At 35.2% G+C, this 9308-nt stretch overlaps 3 non-coding genes across 3 annotated transcripts; 1 reads left to right on the forward strand and 2 right to left on the reverse strand.

Moving 5' to 3' along the window:
* Window positions 1–5327: 5327 nt before the first annotated feature.
* TRNAF-GAA (transfer RNA phenylalanine (anticodon GAA)) lies at window positions 5328–5400 on the reverse strand. The gene has a single exon. It is a non-coding gene; the product is annotated as a tRNA-Phe (tRNA).
* Window positions 5401–7385: 1985 nt separating this feature from the next.
* Window positions 7386–7458, forward strand: TRNAT-UGU (transfer RNA threonine (anticodon UGU)). The gene has a single exon. It is a non-coding gene; the product is annotated as a tRNA-Thr (tRNA).
* Window positions 7459–8745: 1287 nt separating this feature from the next.
* TRNAS-GGA (transfer RNA serine (anticodon GGA)) lies at window positions 8746–8832 on the reverse strand. Its single transcript has one exon. It is a non-coding gene; the product is annotated as a tRNA-Ser (tRNA).
* Window positions 8833–9308: the final 476 nt, after the last annotated feature.

The raw sequence follows: 9308 nt of genomic DNA on the forward strand, positions 1-9308 counted from the left end.
ACTTGAGTAAAGCTGAAGGCAAGAGACAGGTAATTGAGGCGAATCTAGCTCTCAGACGAGCTAGGACACGCGTAGAGGCTGTCAATGCTATTTCGTTTTCGTAATCGTCGATGCATCAGAATAATCAAAAGAAGCTCCGTTTATACACCTTATTTGGATTCCACCAATTGGATACAATCAAGTGTAATCTGATGCAAGGAAAAAAATACAAACATAAAGTATGAATAGTGGGAGGATAATAGGGAAAGGGTAAAAGATTAATTAAAAAATAGGAAAGGGTGGGTAGAAAAACTTATTAGAGACCATTGACTCCGGTATCTAATAAGTTATACCTACTATTGGATTTGAACCAATGACTCCTGCCGTATGAAAGCAATACTCTAACCGCTGAGTTAAGTAGGTCATTTATCATCACAAAGAAAAAAAAAAGGAAGACCCCTCGCATGGGCATTATAGATGGAATACTACTTCTAAGCAATACCAATCTTTGTCAGTAAAGGGGTCAGAGAGCTATCATATGGGACCATAGAATATCCATCTTGACAAGATATTATCTAGATGTTAAGATATCTATGACAAGGGCTATAGCTCAGTTAGGTAGAGCACCTCGTTTACACGCGCGCCAATGCTTTTTCAGGGGAGTTCATCATGCAATCAACAGAATTGATCTTATTGATAAATCGGTGTCTTACTCCATGGATTCGAGGGAACAAGAGAACAATAGCCTGACAAATCTTTGGTTCGGTCCGATTCAGGTACCAATTTAAAATAGAACCCATCATTGATTTGATAATTGATAAGGTGAATACCTAGTCTATTCAATGCTAGGCATAATGGGTATAAGGACCTCAAAATAACATAACCTCTTTTCGCCCTATGAGCTTTAAGGTGTATGAAGTATCATATTTGACTCTTTGAGCGGAGCGATAGAGACTCAACCTAACTTAGGTTGATCTAGGCCGGAGGCAGACCTACGTCAAGGCAATCCTTCTTTGAAAACACTTTGGTATTGCTCCTGGATCAGAATACAAAAAATGAATCAGAGCACGTGGAACCATCTCGTTATCTTCCTGTCAAGAAAAAGTATGGTGGACTAGCCGATTCTTATATCAGTTAACGAAAGAGCCCAATGCAAAAAAAATGCATGTTGGGTCTTTGAAACAGTTCGAATCATTTAGATAATACTCAGTTTGATCTGTTTTACCGAGAAGGTCTACGGTTCGAGTCCGTATAGCCCTATATATTTTGACATCCGTGTCATTTTGACATTTTTGTGTAGCTCTCATTTTCTCACATTAGTGCTTGTGGCTGGCCCGCGCGGTGGGTTGGCAAAGCAAGTAGTCTTCTGTTTCTGCACAATACTTATTTTTTTTTTATTCCAACCTAATCTAATTCAATTGTTCATCATTCCAATTCTACTGGTCCTTCCTTCCGATACAGACTTTATGCAAGCAAGAAGATTGGGGGCCTGTTTGAACTTGCACGGGCTGGGGATCCTTCTGACTCATCGCTTTGTTGTTCCACAATAACTCCAATGCAGTGCATTGTTTCAGAGATAAAAAATGGACGCTAACCTATAACCTAAACGTATCAACGTTTGCACCCTCTTCTATTTCTATGAGTCTATTTTTGGATTTGGTCTGTCGAATCGTTCAACAACGCCTGATTCCATTAGAAGTATCTTATGCGGATCATTTATGATTCAGCCGATTCTACGACTGTGGTACACTCCATTGTGTAGGTTTACTTCAAAGGAAACAAACCTTTTTATTGTCACGAAACCTAACCCCTTGGGTAGTCTTATCAGATGTTATTAACAAGTATTTCAAATCATTTCAAATCGCGATTTTGAGTCCTAGAAATTGGTCCGAAATGGAATGACTTCTTCAAGACTTCTATTCTAAGTCTAATTAAATAACTCGATTCTTTATTCTCTCTAGGGGGACCATCGGGGGTAGGGAGTACAAGTCAAAAGTCTATAATTTGGTATAGGAATCCATGAGTTGTTATATATCTATTTATATGGAAATATGGAAGTTTATATGGAAATATGGAAGGATTTCTCACAATTTAACAGATTGAATCAAATCAATTAAGTATAAATTTGGGACAAAGGGAGAGAATCTAATTGGCCGATGCATTCTATTTCCGTATCTGTATCGAATCAATAGACAGAATGACGATCCTCTAACCAGACCCTAATGAAAAGAATACATCAACACAAACCAAGTGGAATATACCATAAATCCTAAGATAGAAATCCCTAGGCATTCTACTACATCTGACTATTTGTGTTGTGATATTATAAAAGAAAAAAAAAAAAGAGAGAAAAATTTACCCAAGCCAGGCTTATTATTTATTAGAATTTTTATTCTATTATTATTCAAATTATATTAGAAATTTGATATAATATATATTTATATTATATTAAATATTAATTCAATTTCATATTTTGAATTTTCTGTTAATTTAAATATTAATTAATATATTAATATAACATTGTTATGTTATATATTTATATTTAATATTTTTTTTTTATGATTTTATGAATAGAAATAATATTCATATTATTTTCATATTATTTCAAATAGTCTTTAATTACTTTTTTATTTTAAGAAAATCCGAAACAAAACAAAGTGAGAGAGTTTTTTTGTATAAAAACATAATATGTCTACATCCTGAATGGAATCGAAGTAAATGTAAGTGGGATTCCGTTGGATGAATCTTGAAACGAGACATGATTCATAGCAAACAAATGAAACTACGTGGTTCCACCCTAATTGGTGTTTCGACTAAATAGTTATGAATAAATTGACAATTAAAATTCGAATTGACTAATTCGGTATATTCCACATTAATAGGAGTGCATCTATGTTTCTGCTTCACGAATATGATATTTTTTGGGCATTTCTGATAATATCAAGTGTTATTCCTATTTTGGCATTTTTTATTTCCGGAGTTTTAGCCCCGATTAGTGAAGGACCGGAGAAGCTCTCCAGTTATGAATCGGGTATAGAACCAATGGGGGATGCTTGGTTACAATTCCGAATCCGCTATTACATGTTTGCTCTAGTTTTTGTTGTTTTTGATGTTGAAACGGTCTTTCTTTATCCATGGGCAATGAGTTTCGATGTATTGGGTCTATCCGTATTTATAGAAGCTTTCATTTTCGTGCTTATCCTAATTGTTGGTTCAGTTTATGCATGGCGAAAAGGAGCATTGGAATGGTCTTAACCCCTGAATCCTCAGACAATAAAAAAGAAGGAAAAGGTTACATTGAGACAGTTATGAATTCTATTGAATTTCCGTTACTTGACCGAACAGCCCAAAATTCAGTTATTTCAACTACACCGAATGACCTCTCGAATTGGTCAAGACTCTCCAGTTTATGGCCACTTCTCTACGGTACCAGTTGTTGCTTCATTGAGTTTGCTTCATTAATAGGATCTCGATTCGACTTTGATCGTTATGGGCTGGTACCAAGATCAAGTCCTAGGCAGGCGGACCTAATTTTAACAGCCGGCACGGTAACAATGAAAATGGCTCCTTCTTTAGTGAGATTATATGAGCAAATGCCTGAACCGAAATATGTCATTGCTATGGGAGCTTTGTACCATTACAGGGGGGATGTTTAGTACCGATTCTTATAGTACCGTTCGGGGAGTCGATAAGCTAATTCCTGTGGATGTCTATTTGCCGGGCTGCCCACCCAAACCAGAGGCAATTATGGATGCTATAACGAAACTTCGTAAGAAAGTCTCTCGAGAAATCTATGAAGATAGAATTGGGTCTCAACAGGAAAATCGATATTTTACTACCAATCACAAGTTTCATGTTGAGCGAAGTACTCATACTGGAAATTATGATCAAGGATTACTCTACCAGTCCCCATCTACTTCAGAGATACCTTCTGAAGCATTTTTCAAATACAAAAGTTCAGTGTCTTCCCACGAATTATTGAATTAGGAAAGGCAGGATGCTTTTGTGTTGTCCAGGATAACAAGCAGTGGGTCAATCTTCATAAATTTCATCGGCAATTTGAAATACTCATACAAATGTGGGAGAGATCAAGAAGATGCAGGGTCGTTTATCCGCTTGGCTAGTCAAGCATGAGCTAGTTCATAGATCTTTGGGCTTCGATTACCAAGGAATAGAGACTTTACAAATAAAACCCGAGGATTGGTACTCCATTGCTGTCATTTCATATGTATATGGTTACAATTATCTACGTTCCCAGTGTGCCTATGATGTAGCACCAGGCGGATTGTTAGCTAGCGTGTATCATCTTACGAGAATACAGTATGGTGTGGATCAACCCGAAGAGGTATGCATAAAAGTATTTGCCCCAAGGACGAATCCTAGAATCCCGTCTGTTTTCTGGATTTGGAAAAGCGCAGACTTTCAAGAGCGGGAATCCTATGATATGTTGGGAATCGCTTATGAGAATCATCCACGCCTGAAACGTATCTTGATGCCCGAAAGTTGGCTAGGCTGGCCTTTACGTAAGGATTATATTACCCCCAATTTCTATGAAATACAAGATGCTCATTGAATGATAAGATGAATGATAAGAAACTAATCTTCACTTATACGACTCCAGATATTCAAGGAATCTTTTTACGTTCTGTTCTAGATGAAACGGAGTAACTGGCCTTTCATTCGTACTATGGATGGGCTGCTAAAGAAGCTTCATTTAGATTCTCAAATTTTGAAGAGTCCCATTTCAGATGAGCAGAGCCTGTAGGATGAATCAAAAGAGTTCTGCACCATGAACTTTGTACCGCGCGCATCGCTTAGATGGGGCCACGGAAAGCTGCATAGAAGGGAGTGAATAAATGGGAAAGTGAAGAAATAGAATATGAAATAAAATCGTAAATTCTGAAATAAAAAAAGAAAAATTCAGAAATTAAATAAAATAAAAAAGGATCGGATTTTTTGGACTGTCTCTGAAATGAACCCTGCCTTTTCCTATCCTTCAACTCCTCCAGACTAGTCTTTTAGGGTTTTCGACCAACTAACTTCGACTTCGGATATGTATGAAGTATTAACATTCTTTTTGTGCGGGAAGAGATACAGTATGAACAAACAAACAAAAAAGAGGAGGGAACGGAATCCAATTATTTTCTTTACTCATATCTTTACCCATCTACTCGTTTTTTACCCATCTACAAGACGGAGGCGTCTATCTATACATCTAGATGTAGATGGATAAATATGTATTATGCTCTGGACTATTAACGCATATAATATTAAATAATATTAATATGGGTTCTGACTCTATTGATTTATTTGTATGAGTATCTTATCTATTCGATACATTAACCACGTGCCAGGAACCAGATTTGAACTGGTGACACGAGGATTTTCAGTCCTCTGCTCTACCAGCTGAGCTATCCCGACCATTCTCGATGCATGATCCTACTAAAAGAAAAAGAAAGCTTGGGCCTATGTCAATGAAAGGGACTCAAAAAGCATTAACTTACCTAAATAAAGTCGGTAATTTGTTGGATCTTCAAAAAGGAGACTTTGTAAATGTAAGTGTAAGAGTAATGATATGAACTGTGAAAGGTTCCGTAATGGAGATTCTTTGCCCATCCATATATGGATGGGCATTTGTACGTATATCATATCTATCACAGTGAGAAGAGAGAAAGATTTCTGGCCGGATCCATTTGTGAAAGAGTAGAGTAAGTGAAAAACATATCTAATTTTGAACCACTGATAAAAAAAAAAGAGGATAAATGCTTAGGGAGTCAAATAGGCCTTTTATTGGGGATAGAGGGACTTGAACCCTCACGATTTCTAAAGTCGACGGATTTTCCTCTTACTATAAATTTCATTGTTGTCAGTATTGACATGTAGAATGGGACTCTATCTTTATTCTCGTCTCACTCGATTAATCAATCCTTAAAAAGATCTATCAGACATCCTTAAAAAGATCTATCAGACTCTGGTGTGATAGTCGATTTGATCACTGACTATTCGATTCTTCCTTCTGCTTCTGAAATTATTATTCTGAAATTTTTAGAAAAAAAAAATATGGATTCGGGTCGTGATTAATCTTTGATATTTCAGTACGTATACGTACATATCTAGGGTCATCCCACTCTGGAGTTTCGATAGAAGGATTCTTCTACCAATGTAGTAAAGTCAACCCCATTCGTTAGAACAGCTTCCGTTGAGTCTCTGCACCTATCCTTTTTTTTTTCTGAAAACAGGATTTGGCTCAGGATTGCCCATTTTTAATTCCAGGGTTTCTCTGAATTTGGAAGTTACCACTTAGTAGGTTTCCATACCAAGGCTCAATCCAATCAAGTCCGTAGCGTCTACCAATTTCGCCATATCCCCCTCCCTCTTCCTTATGAGAAAGAAATCACATTGTGACCCCCCCTTCTTTTCTTTCATTTATCTTGGAGCCGTTGAATTCATTAGATACAGGCCCTTATTCCTATATCAAAGAGGTGTGTCCCTATTATATTTCTTGACCAGCTTCTTTCATCCCTATCGGAGTGGCGGGCCCATATTTGATATGATCCAATCAGAAATGATTCTATCATTGATGTATCCGCAATTCAATATGGATGGATATATCCCACGTCACATATATATATATGTCTTTACACCCCTTATTTTTTTAGCGCTATTTGGAATACTGGAACGGTCGATATTCATTCTTTTTTTATCGTCTTATCCCCTCCCTTTCCGAATGAAACCAGAGGAATGTCTCATTATGCTCTGGACTGCAGCCTTATCTTTATCTTATCCTTTCCTTTATCTTATCCTTTCCTTAGGAAGGATCTCCTATACTATAGGAATTCCTATAGTGTAAATAAATAGAATTTCTAAATTTCTATAACTATATATAGAATATATAACTAAGCTAATTTTTATTTTTTAGTTTATTTTATTAAGATTAAGTAATTAATATTACTAATATTACATAATCATAATATAATCTAATTAATATTAATAATATAATATATTAATATTATATTATTATTTATTATTACATAACAACATTAATATTAATAATTACATTATTAATATTAATGTTGTCATAATTAATATTATATTCTATTTAATATTAATATTGTATTATTAATATAATATTGATATTGTATTTATATAATTGTATTTGTATTTATATAATTGTATTTATATATATATATATTATATATAATAATAATAATTAATAATAATTATAATAATAATAAAAACAAACTACTCTTTATTTATTTATTATAATTATATTAATTATTAATAATAGATATTAATAATAGATAAATAAATAGATAAATAAAATAAAAAAATAAATAAATAGCTAATTACTAATAGCTAAGTCCCAGTAGTTTCCCGAAATCCTATGCACTATTTCTGTTATGTGAGCCCGCTTAGCTCAGGGGTTAGAGCATCGCATTTGTAATGCGATGGTCATCGGTTCGATTCCGATAGCCGGCTTTTCCATTTATTCGATTTTTTCCATGATTGATATTGATATTGATAATGTCTCCTTGAGATCAAGAGAAATTGAAAAGACTTTTCAATTTTCTCCAAATGTCGGGTCAACATAGTATGTTACGGGAACTCCCAACTATGAATAAAAAAGAATAAAAAATGGATTGAAGCTGTTAGATCTCTACAGAACAAGAAAGGGATACTTAACTTCCTATATATAACTATATAAAATAATCTGGTTATTGAGACAATTCATCTCATTCTTCTTTATAGTATTTCAGCGAGTTTAGCTTCGTTTATCGTTTAGTTCAGTCTTAATTTTTTTATTCTGTGAAATCCAATTTCAATAAAATAAGGAGTCTTTATGTCTCGTTACCGAGGGCCTCGTTTCAAAAAAATACGCCGTCTGGGGGCTTTACCGGGACTCACTAGTAAAAGACCTAGATCCGGAAGTGATCTTAGAAACCAACCGCGTTCCGGGAAAAGATCTCAATATCGTATTCGTCTAGAAGAAAAACAAAAATTGCGTTTTCATTATGGTCTGACAGAGCGGCAATTGCTTAGATATGTTCGTATCGCTGGGAAAGCCAAAGGGTCAACAGGTCAAGTTTTACTACAACTACTTGAAATGCGTTTGGATAACATCCTTTTTCGATTGGGTATGGCTTCGACCATTCCTGGAGCTAGACAACTAGTTAACCATAGACATATTTTAGTTAATGGTCGTATAGTAGATATCCCAAGTTATCGGTGTAAACCCCGAGATATTATTACTACGAGAGATGAACAAAGATCCAGAGCTCTGATTCAAAATTATGTGGATTCATCTCCCCGCGAGGAATTGCCAAAACATTTGACTCTTGACTCATTCCAATATAAAGGAATAGTAAATCAAATAATAGATAGTAAATGGATCGGCTTAAAAATCAATGAATTACTAGTCGTGGAATATTATTCCCGTCAGACTTAAACTTAATTAAAATAAAATAATTAAGCTTTGGACAATACAATTTTGTCTACCCTGTTTCACCAAACAAAGTAAATAGAACTAAGTTAAGGGATTTAATCCGGATTTTCCCCCATTTTCGTATCCTTTTCGTATCCCAAGTGGATCCGCGGTCAGATTCTCATTCCTTGTCCACCCTTTCCGATCCGATATTTTATCTACCACAGTAATTGGCAATAGAGAATCACTAGAAAGCAAAGGCCCTACTCTTGGAATAATGGTATCCATTGTTATTTGATACATTGTGGTTGGTAACGTTGGTAAATTAGGTGTAGGTCAAGGTACGGAAAGAGAGGGATTCGAACCCTCGGTAAGCAAAAGCCTACATAGCAGTTCCAGTGCTACGCCTTGAACCACTCGGCCACCTTTCCCACAGAATCTTAGGATTATTGCCCGGAAACCCGGTGAATAGCGAGTCATTCATATTATTTTATTGAATTTTTTATTGCAATACAATAAAGGTACGACCGATCTATTATAAATCGAAAACTTTTCGTCAAACAAAGATCTTCCTTCGAGGCTCGAGGGATAAAAACACATTTTTTTTTATTTAATATTAACTTAATATTAAAAAAACTATCTATTCATCTTTGTCAAGACGACGACCCTCTCCATCTTATTCGGATATTTATACCGTATACCGGATTAAACAACCAATGAATTGGGACGAATCCACAAACTCTATACTATACTATAGTATTTTATACTATGGTTATATTTAGAGGTCCATAGGAATTAAAAAATTCCTTTCTAGTTTCAGATTTATCAACAACAACTCTTCTCATGAGCTATCCCATGGATCTATTATTCCCATGGATCTATTATAAATAAATTCATGGGTCGCCCT

The sequence above is a fragment of the Aristolochia californica genome, unplaced genomic scaffold (genome assembly GCF_029961685.1).
Source record: "Aristolochia californica isolate CCGP_79_NKW_82.1479 unplaced genomic scaffold, dmAriCali1.0.hap1 SCAF_238, whole genome shotgun sequence".
In the NCBI taxonomy this organism is placed as follows: Eukaryota; Viridiplantae; Streptophyta; class Magnoliopsida; order Piperales; family Aristolochiaceae; genus Aristolochia; species Aristolochia californica.